This window comes from Ursus maritimus, unplaced genomic scaffold (assembly GCF_017311325.1).
Source record: "Ursus maritimus isolate PB19 unplaced genomic scaffold, ASM1731132v1 scaffold_20, whole genome shotgun sequence".
NCBI lineage: Eukaryota > Metazoa > Chordata > Mammalia > Carnivora > Ursidae > Ursus > Ursus maritimus.
Window position 1 is genome coordinate 36,517,916 of NW_024424453.1, and position 11,413 is coordinate 36,529,328.

General features: G+C 39.2%; 1 pseudogene; it reads right to left on the reverse strand.

Moving 5' to 3' along the window:
* Positions 1-334: 334 nt before the first annotated feature.
* LOC103681956 lies at positions 335-10,436 on the reverse strand (annotated as a pseudogene).
* Positions 10,437-11,413: the final 977 nt, after the last annotated feature.

Below are 11,413 nucleotides of genomic sequence, written 5' to 3' on the forward strand. Positions count from 1 at the left end.
TAGTTTTCATTGGCTTTAAATGGATAACTGCCATAAAAGTTTCTTCAAAAGTTCAGCTCCGCAGATGTATTTTCAGTACCTATTATATGTCAGACACTATAAACTGTGGTGCTGGGGATATAAATGTGTGTAAGGTATTGTACTTTTATGAAACTTACATTCTATTTTGCTTATCAGATCTATAAACAGTTACTCTGATAAAATATTCTTAGTGATATATAGAGAGGAAGAACAAAATACATCCAGAACACTGGGAATTGACCAATCCAATTAATACAATATAGTAATCAGGTTAAAACCATTTTTGTGTAAATTAGTTTAACTGTGATCCACGATGAGAATATACTCCTATCATCCAAACTGATTTTCTTTTTTTCCCCCCATTTAAGGCGGAATAATTTGCTCAGACCCATCAGAGAAATGGATGGCTTGCATCTGTAACAAAACATTGATTTTAAAACCTAGGTCAGTAATTGTATATGAGAATATACACTGCTACATACAGAATAAGCTGCCCTGTAAAAGCAGCACCCTTGTGACATTTTTTACTTTCAGTATTCCTTTACTTCCTCTTCACAGTCTCCTTCAACAGAGTCCACACCAACTGCCTCATAATCCTTCTCAACGGCAGCCATGTCCTCCTGGGCCTCAGAAAACTCTCCTTCCTTCATGCCCTTCCCCACGTACCAGTGAGCAAAGGCACGCTTGGCATACATCAGGTCACACTTACGGTCCAGGCGAGCCCAGGCCTCAGCGATGGCTGTGGTGCTGCTCAGCACGCACACAGCTCGCTAAACTTTGGCCAGGTCTCCGCCAGGTACCACCGTGGGAAGCTGTAATTAAGGCCAACATCGAAGCCGATGAGGCATCAGTTCACAAACTGGATGGTACGCTTGGTCTTCATGGTGGCAATGGCAGCATTGACATCTTTGGGAACCGCACTGCCGCGGTACAGCAGGCAGCAAGCCATGTATCTACCGTGGCGAGGGTCACATTTCACCATCTGGTTGGCCGGCTCAAAGCACATATTGGTGACCTCTGCTACAGAAAGATGTTCATGTAGGCTTTCTCAACTTAGATGACAGAAGCATATGTGGCCAGAGGGAAGTGGATGTGGGCATAGGGCACCAGGTTGGTCTGGAATTCTGTCAGATCAACATTCAGGGCTCCATAAAATCTTAGGCAAGCAGTGATGGAGGACACAATCTGGCTAATAAGGCAGTTAAGGTTAGTGTAGTTTGGGCATTCAAGTTCAAGGTTAATACAACAGACGTCATAGATGGCCTTGTTGTCTTCCATGAAAGCACAATCTGAGTGCTCCAGGGTGCTGTGGGTAGTGAGGAAGGAGTTGGAGTTGTAGGGCTCAGCTACAGCTGTGGAAACCTGAGGGGCTGGGTAAGTGGAGAACTCCAGCTTGCACTTCTTGCCATAATCGACAGAAAGGTTCTAGGCTATAACCACTGCTCTGAGCACATGCTCGTCAGCACCCAGCTCACTGAAGAAGGTGTTGAAGGAGTCATCTCCTCCCCCAGTGGTCTTGTCACTTGGCACCTTGCCATCGGGCTGGATGCCATGTTTCAGGGAGTGGCACTCCCAGCAGGAATTGCCAGTCTGGACACCAGGCTGGCCAACATGGACGGAGATGCATTCACACGTGGTTGCTGCTTTGCAGCTGCTGAGCAGAGGGCGGAGAGGAAAAGGAGAAGTTGTTGCTTCTTACTGCCCGCCTCTTAGGTGGTTAATGCAAGAGAAACTCCAAACTAATGCTCTTACGTTACCTGTGGAGAGGATAAAGTATGTGATAGGAATGTGGCTAAAATCACATATTCCTGTCTCAGTTACTAGAAAAGCAAATTAAAGCAATTTCCACGTGGCTGGGGTATCATGGATGATATTAGTGCATTAATAGCCATCATTTACGGAGCACAGTTCTATATTTGTACATCTACTTTCTCATTTAATTCTTAGATAGCCCTTATATGAAGTAAAGTACAATTTCACAATTGCTGCATGATGGAGGCTGGGTTTGAGCCCAGGTTGTTTGGCTCTGGAATATATTTTCTTAACCAATATACTATCTTGCCTCTCAAAAGTCTTTTATTTTTGGTGGGGGGAGTAGGTGGGTTTTTTTTTTTTTTTTAAGTCTTAAAAGACAATATATTACAGAAGATTATTTAGGATGAAGAAATGTAGGTGAAGAATAAAAAATAACAGAATTTTTTATGTGGCTTTTTGAATGGGATAATTATTGTCTTATGTGGTAGTGTATCTTGTGTGGTTGTTTCGAATTGCTAATGTGGTTCTTCCAGCTTGGGTAGAAAAGAGTATTTGTGGAGTAAATAGTCATGAATCACTTTGTTGTGGGATCCTAGCACTGGGCAGATTCTTCTTCCCGTTTTAAGACTGTTCTGGGGACATCTCTGTGAGGAACAGAAGGGGGCACTGGGAGGCCACATTCACTTCAGTATAGCCATTGTCTATGTCACAGTTCTCAAACTTGTCTCTAACTGTGTCATCAGAAGCAGCTGAAGGGCCTATTAAAAATACATTTTTCTGGGCTCCACCCCGAAGTTTCTGACTGAGTAGGTCTGAATCAGAATTTCCATTTGCATTTCCTACTAGTGTCTGGTTGATGGGGTTGATGCTGGTTCAGGGACCACACTTTATTTTTTTTTTTTTAAGGTTTTATTTGTTTATTTGAGAGAGAGAGAGAGCGGAAGAGAAAGCACAAGCGGGGAGGAGAGGGAGAAGCAAGCTCCCTGCGAGCAGGGAGCCCAATGCGGGGCTTGATCCCAGGACCCTGAGATCAGGACCTGAGCTGAGGGCAGGTGCTTAACAACTGAGGCATCAAGGCATCCCAGGGACCACACTTTAAAAACCAAAGGTCTCTGCTGTTCTCATGCCTTTTTTACGCTTACAAAAGGTTGTGAATTGCCATATCAGTATCCCCTCGTGGGCAGCAGTTTGATCCACTGAACTTAACAACACGGTGAACCGTCTTAGCCCTCATTTCACAGCTAAGGCACCAGCAGGTAGCTTGATCCTACAGCAAGGGCAGCATCCCAGAGACCTGCATTTACTTGCCCTCCACCCAGTGAATACACAGGCCCAAAAGATTTTGCTCTCACATACCCCAGAAAAGGAGCCCAGTAATACCAGGCAGCCAAGGGAGGTGCTCTTTGTCCCCATCGATGACACCAGCAGGACTTGATCAGGAACTCCGACAGGAGAATGAAGCTGACCAAAAAGCATTGCAAGGGCTCTGAAAACTAAACTGTCAGTGAAACTAAACCCCACAAAAGTACACCAGAATTCACCTGCTAAACCTAAACCTAAAAGCAAATTATCAGCTGAAAAAAGATTTAAGTAAGATTGAGTCTCCTAATAATCAAAATACCCAGCATAAAATAGAAAATCATGTATTATACCAAAGACCAGGAAAACCATGAATAAAACACTAAGAAAAACATGAATGAGAAAAGCAATCAATAGATGCTAATATTGAATTGAATCAAATGTTGGCCTTATCTAATAAGACCTAAAGCAGCTGTCATAAAAACACAGGATACAAGAGCAACACATAACACATAATGTCAATACATGTATGCATATATACTGATAATGAACATGTGAAAACCAAAATTTACAAATGTGCCTAAGAATTTCTCCAAGAATGAAATACTTAGGTATAAATCTAACAAAGCATATACAGGATTTATATAATGAAAGTTATAAAATGCTACTGAAAGCAATCAGAAAGAATCTTAAATCTTTGAGGGACATACCGTATTTTTTTTTAATTTAAATTTTGGTTAACATATAGTGCAATATTAGTTTCAGGAGTAGAATTCAGTGATTCATCAGGTATGTACAACACCCAGTGCTCATCACAGCAGGTGCCCTCTTGAATACCCATCACCCATCTAGCCCATCTCCCCCTACCTCCCTCCATCAGCCCTTAGTTTTTTCTGTATCGTTAAGAATCACTTATGGTTTGTTTCCCTCTCTCCTTTCCCCCCCCCTTCCCATATGTTCATCTGTTTTCTTTCTTAAATCCACGTATAAGTGAGATTCTCTTTCTCTGACTTACTTCACTTAACATGATACACTCTAGCTCCATCCATGTCATTGCAAATGGCAAGATTTCATTCTTTTTGATGGCTGAATAATATTCCATTATACATATATATACCACATCTTCTTTGTCCATTCATCAGTCTATGGACATTTGGGCTCTCTCCATAGTTTGGCTATTGTTTATAATGCTGCTGTAAACATCAGGGTACCCTTTCAAATCTGTATTTTTATAGCTTTTGGGTAATACCTAGTAGTGCAATTGCTGGATTGTAGGGTAATTCTATTTTTAACTTTTTGAGGAACCTCCAAACTGTCTCCAGAGTGGGTGCTCCAGGTTGCATTCCCACAAACACTGCAAGAGGGTTCCTCTTTGTGTGCATTCTTGCCAACACCTATTGTATCTCATGTTGTGAATTTTTGCCATTCTGTCAGGTGTGAGGTGGTATCTCATCATGGTTTTGATTTGCATTTCCCTGATGATGAGTGATGTTGAGCATCTTTTCATGTGTCTGTTAGCCATCTGGATGTCTTCTTTGGACATTTTTTGAGGACATTAAAATTTCTTCCTTGAAGACATTCGTGTCTTCTGCTCATTTCTTAACTGGATTATTTGTTTAGTGGGTGTTGAGTTTGATAAGTTCTTTATAGATTTTTGGATACTAACCCTTTATCAGATATATCATTTGCAAATATCTTTTCCCATTTTGTAGGTTGCCTTTTAGTTTTGTTGATTGTTTCCTTCCCTGTGCAGAAGCTTTTTGTCTTGATGAAGTCTTAATAGTTAATTTTTGCTTTTGTTTCCCTTGCCTTCTGCGATGTATGTAGTAAGAAGTTGCTGCAGCCAGCCAAGGTTACAGAGGTTGCTGCCTGTGTTCTCCTCTAGGATTTTGATGAATTCTTGTCTCACATTTAGGTCTTTCATCCATTTTGAATTTATTTTTGTGTATGGTGTAAGAAAGTGGTTGAGTTTCATTCTTTTGCACGTTGCTGTCCAGTTTCCCCAACACCATTTGTTGAAGAGACTCTCTTTTTATGTTGGATATTCTTTCCTGCTTTGTTGAAGATTAGTTGACCATATAGTTGTGGGCCCATTTCTGGGTTCTCTATTCTGTTCCATTGATCTGTGTGTCTGTTTTTGTGCCAGTACCATACTGTCTTGATGACTGCAGCTTTGTAATATAGCTTGCAATTCGGATTTGTGCTGCCTCTAGGTTTGTTTTTCTTTTTCAAGATTTCTTTGGCTATTAGGGGTCTTTTGTGGTTCCATACAAATTTTAAGATTATTTATTCTAGCTCTGTGAGAAATGCTGGTGGCATTTTGATAGGGATCACAGTAAATGTATAGTTTGCTTTGGTTAGTATAGACATTTTAACAATGTTTGTTCTTCCAATCCATGAGAGTGGAATGCTTTTCCATTTCTTTGTGTCCTCTTCAGTTTCTTTTGTAAGTTTTCAGTGTGTAGACCTTAACTGCTTTAGTTAGGTTTATTCCTAGGTATCTTATCATTTTGGTGTAATTGCAAATGGGATCGATTCTTTGATTTCTTTTTCTGCTGCTTTGTTTTTGGTGTATAGAAAAGCAACAGATTTCTGTGCATTGATTTTATATCCTGCAACTTTGCTGAATCTATGTATGAGTTCTAGTAATATTTTGATGGAGTCTTTTGCTTTTTTTTTTTTTTTAAAGATTTTATTTATTTGACAGACAGAAAGACAGCGAGAGAGGGAACACAAGCAGGGGGAGTGGGAGAGGGAAGAGCAGGCTTTCCACCGAGCAGCGAGCCTGATGCAGGGCTCGATCTCAGAACCCTGGGATCATGACCTGAGCCGAAGGCAGACGTTTAACGACTGAGCCACCCAGGTGCCCCTCTTTTGGGTTTTCTACATAGAGTATCACGTCATTTGCAAATAGTGAAAGTTTGACTTCTTCCTTGCTGATTTGGATGCCTTTTATTTCTTTTTGTTGTCTGATGGCTGAGGCTAAGACTTCCAGTACTAAATAGTAATGGTGAGAGTGGACATCCTTGTCTTATTCCTTGTTTTTCTCCCTTGAAGATGATATCAAATGTGGGTTTTTTGTATATGGCCTTCATGATGTTGAGGTATGTTCTATCTATCCCTATTTTGTTGAGGGTTTTTATCAAGAATGGATTCTGTATTTTGTCAGATACTTTTTCTGCATCTATTGAGAGGATCATCTGGTTCTTATCCTTTCTTTTATTAATGTGATGTAGCATGTTGATTGATTTGTGAATATTGAACCAACCCCCCTGCAGCCCAGGATTAAGTCCCACTTGATGGTGGTGAATAATTCTTTTAATATACTGAATTTGATTTGCTAGTATTTTATTGACAATTTTTTCAACCATGTTCATCAGGGACTCCTTTTTTGTGGGGACTTTGTCTGGTTTTAGAATCAAGATAATGCTAGGTTCATAGAATGATTTTGGAATTTTTCCTTCCATTTCTATGGTATAGGTATTAACTCTTCTTTAAATGTTTGATAGAAATTCCCTGGGAAGCCATCTGGGCCTGGACATTTGTTTGTTGGGAGATTTTTGACTATTGGTTCAATTTCTTTGCTGGTTATGGGTCTGTTTAAATTTTCTATTTCTTCCTGTTTCAGTTTTGGTAGTTTATGAGTTTTTAGGAATTTGTTCATGTCTTCCAGATTGCCCAGTTTGTTGACGTATAATTTTCCTAGTATTCTCTTATAACTGTTTGTATTTCTGTGGTGTTGGTTGTGATCGCTCTATCATTCATGATTTTATCTACTTGATTCTCTCTCTCTCTCTCTCTTTTGGGGGGGCTAAATCTGGCTAAGGGTTTATCGATTTTATTAAGTCTTTTGAAGAACCAGCTCTTAGTTTTGTTGATCTGTTCTGCTGTTTGTTTCTAATATCATTTATTTCTGCTCTAATCTTTAGTATTTCTCTTCTTCTGCTGGCTTTAGGCTTTATTTGCTCTTCCTTTTCTATCTCCTTTAGGTGTAAGGTTAGGTTGTGTATTTGAGACTTCTTTCTTCTTGAGGTAGGCCTGTATTGCAATACACTTCCCACTTAGGACTGCCTTTGCTGCATCCAAAGGTTTTGGACTGTCGTGTTTTCATTTTCATTTGCTTCCATGTACTTTTAATTTCTTCTTTAATTTCCTGGTTAACCCATTCATTCTTTAGTAGGATGTTCTTTAGCCCCCATTTGTGGTCCTTCCAAGTTTTTTCATGTGGTTGACTTCCAGTTTCATAGCACTGTGGTCTGAAAATATGCATGGTATGATCTCAATCTTTTTGTACTTGTTGAAGGCTGATTTGTGACCCAGTATGTGATCTATTCTGCAGAATGTTCCATGTGCAAAAAGAATGTGTATTCTGCTTTAGGATGAAATGTTCTGAATGTATCTGTTAAGTTCATCTGGTCCAGTGTGTCATTCATATCCATTTTTTCCTTTTGATTTTCTGCCTGGATGGTCTGTTCATTGCTCTAAGTAGGGTGTTAAAGACCCCTACCATTATTGTAGTATTATCCATGAGTTTCTTTATGTTCATTATTAACTGATTTATATAGTTGGGTGCTCCCAAGTTGGGGGCATAAATATTTACAATTATTAGATCTTCTTAATGTGTAGACCCCTTAATTATGATATAATGCCTTTCTTCATCTCTTGTTTTAGTCTTTGTTTTATAAATCTAGTTTGTCTGATAAAAGTATGGCTACTCTGGCTTTCTTTTGACATCTGTTAGCATGGTAGATGGTTCTCTATCCCCTTACTTTCCATCTGCAGGTGTCTCTAGGTCTGAAATAAGTCTCTTGTAGGTACCAAAGAGATGGATCTTGGTTTTTTATCCATTTTGATACCCTATGTATTTTGAATGACATTTAGTCCATTTACATTCAGATTGATTATTGGAAGTTGAATTTAGTGTCATTCTGTTACCTGTAGAGTTGGTGTTTCTGGTGATGTTCTCTTGTCCTTTCTAGTTTTTGTTGCTTTTGGTCTTCTTTTTAGTGGTCACGATCTCCTTTAGTTTTTATTTGTCTGGGAAACGCTTTCTCTCTCCTTCTATTTTGAATGACAGCCTTGCTGGATAAAGTACTCTTGGCTGCATATTTTTCCCATCCAGTACATTGAATATATCTTGCCATGCTCTTCTGGCCTGTCAAGTTTCTGTGGACACATCTGTTGCAAACCTGATCTGTCTTCCCTTATAGGTTAAGGACTTTTTTCCCCTCTTGCTACTTTCAGGATTCTTTTCTGATCTGCGTATTTTGTGAATTTGACTGTGCTATGCCTTGGTGATGGTCAGCTTTTGTTGAATATAATGGTAGTTCTCTGTGCTTCTTGGACTTTGATGTCTGTGTCCTTCCCACGATTAGGGAAGTTTTTAGCTATAATTCACTGAAATAAACCCTCTGCCACTTTTCCTTTGTCTTCATCTTCTGGGACTCCTATGATACAAATGTTATTCTGTTTTAATAAATTGCTGAGTTCCCTAAGTCTACCTTCATGATCCATTACCTTTGTTTCCCTCTTCTTTTCAGCTTCATTATTTTCCATGATTTTATCTTCTGAAAAAATTACTGATTTGTTCCTCTGCTTCATCCATCCTCATTTTTATGGCATCTGTTTAGGTTTGTATCTTAGTTATAGCATTTTTAATTTTGGCATGACTAGATTATAGTTCTTTTATCTCTGTGGTAAGGGATTTTTTAGTGTCTTCTATGCTTTTTTCAAGCCCAGCTACTATCCTTATAATTACTATTTTTAAGTTCTAGTTCAGTCATCTTACTTAATATCTGTGTTGATTACATCTCTGGCTGTCATTTCTTCCTGTTCTTTCTTTTGAACAGGTGAATTCTTTTGTCTTGTCATTTTGGAGGTAAAAAAAAAAAAAAAAAAAGCAAAATAAAACTTTAAAATGTTTAAAAAAATAAAATAAATAAAGGAAGCCAGATCCTAGGTATGTTTTGGTCTGCTTGTTATGAGAAACTTGATAGAAAACAGGTAGAAAGAAAGAAAAGAAAAAGAAAAAAAATTTAAAAATATATAAAATTAAAAAATAAAAAAGCATGTTCTTTCTGTATCCAAAAAAGAAACAAAAACAAAGATAAAAACAAAAAAGCAAAAACAAACCCAAAGGAAGCAAGGTCCTGTTGCCTTAGAGCTGAAGCTGTGCAATGCTCTATGATCAGTGGGCAAGGGGTTTGCATTGGTCTGCAGGGGGAGGGGCCTGTTGCTCTGATCCATAGGTGGTTTTGCCCTAGTGGAGATGCACCGGCAGGGCATGGGGGCGGGGCTTAGTATAGCGGCTTCATTCTCCACTTGTTGGCACTGTTTAGCTCACTGAGGTCCATGAAGCTGGTGGGTACAGGGAGAAAATGGCTTTACCCTATTCTCTCATCTCCAGAGAAGGAAACATGTGCTACAGATGTGTAAACAATGATCCCTCCTGTGTCTCTAGTTTCCACAGAATACCTGCTTTCACCCTGTGTCTAAGCTGTCCACCTGACAAATGGCATAGCACTCCTGTGTTTTATCTCAGGCGGGGCTGTATTTCAAAACCCCACACTTCACACACCCCCACAGGAAGACCGTGGACTGATCTTCTGGGGGAGGTTTTCACTACCCTGTGGCCAGTGCAGGCTTGTCCCTGAAAACAGTTGTGCAACTGTACAACGGTTTGAAGTTTATGGTAAATCACAACACACAGCCAGCACCAGAGATTGCTGTCCTCAGCCAGCGTTTCTGTTCCTATTCCGACGAACAGTGAGTGGGGCAGCTCAATTGTGCCCACAGGGTTCTTTGCTCATGGAGAGGACCTTTGTATCACCTCTACCAAACGCACTCCAAGCAGGGTAACCGCTTCTCCCTGTTTGACCCTGGGGATCCTGCTTCCCCACTGGAGCCCTGCTTAGCTGTCTGCAACCCTGGTGATGTTGCAGACCTCTGAAACTTCAGAATCTGTGCTCCACTGTTTGTAAAAATACTGGTGGTATTGTACCTGTCTACTTTTTCCCCATCAGTGGTTTTGGGGAACGGTTTTCTTGTGCCGCTCCCTGGGCATGTTTTCACTCTTTCTTTTAATGTTTTTCCCCTGCATGTTCTCTCTCTCTCCTCTTTCTCACTTGCTATTCCTTCCATGATCAGGGCTCCTTCTCCTGGGCAATGCTCACGGCTATTTTCTCCCACTAATCAACTCTCCACCTTCCATCTTTTGTTTTTCTGGTTTGTAGACATGCAGCTTTGTTCTCTAAGACTTTGAATCAATTTCTTTGGCTTTCAAAGTGATTTGATTTGAGGGAGGAGGCAAGCTTAGTGTCACCCTACTCCTCCATCATCTTACCTCTTCCAAGACTTATCATGTTTTGGATTGGAAGACTCAATATAGTAAAGACATCATTTCTCCCTGAATATATCTATAGGTTTGATAAAATTTCTATCAAAGTTTCAGAAAGGTTTTTTTTTTTTTTGTAGACATAGGTTAATTTTTCTAAAACTTACATGGAAAGGTAAAGTCCATTAAATAGCCAAAACAACTTTGAAAAAGTAGAAGGAATAATCACCTCTCCTAATATTAAAGCTTATAATATAACTATACTAATCACAGCAGTGTTATACTGGAGGAGAGGTAGACGTATAGATCAGTGAAACAGAATCAAAAATATAGAAATAGATCCAAACAAATATGGCCACTTAATTTTTGACAAAGGAGCATAAGTCAATAAATAGTATTGGAGCAACTGGACATTCATTGACAAGAAAAATGAATCTCCACCTAGACCTTATCTCTTATATAAAAATTAGCTCAAAATGGATCATGAAATTAAATATAAAGCTAAAGTACATTAAGAACATATGAGAAAATTTGGGGGACCTAGGATAGACAGAGTTCTTTGATTTGACACCTGAAATACTACCTAGAAAAGGAAAAAGTGCTAAATTGGACCACATCTAAATTTCAAAAATTTGCTCTTTGAAAAACTCTTTTGAAAGGATTTAAAAAACCCACAGACTAAGAGAAAATATTTACAAATCATGTATCTGACACAGATCTTGTATCTAAAATATGTAAAGAACTCTCAAAACTCAACATTAGGAAAAACAATTGATCTGGTTAGAAAATGGGCAAAAAATCAAGCACAGACATTTCACTGATATACAGAAGGCAAATGAACACATGAAAAGATGTTCAACATAATTAGCTAATGGAGAAATGAAAATTAAAACCACAGGGAGCTATCATTGCACATCCATCAGAATAGCTAAAATAAAAAATAGCGACAACAAATACAGTCAAGAATGTGGAGAAACTGGATCACTCATACATTGCTGGTTTGAA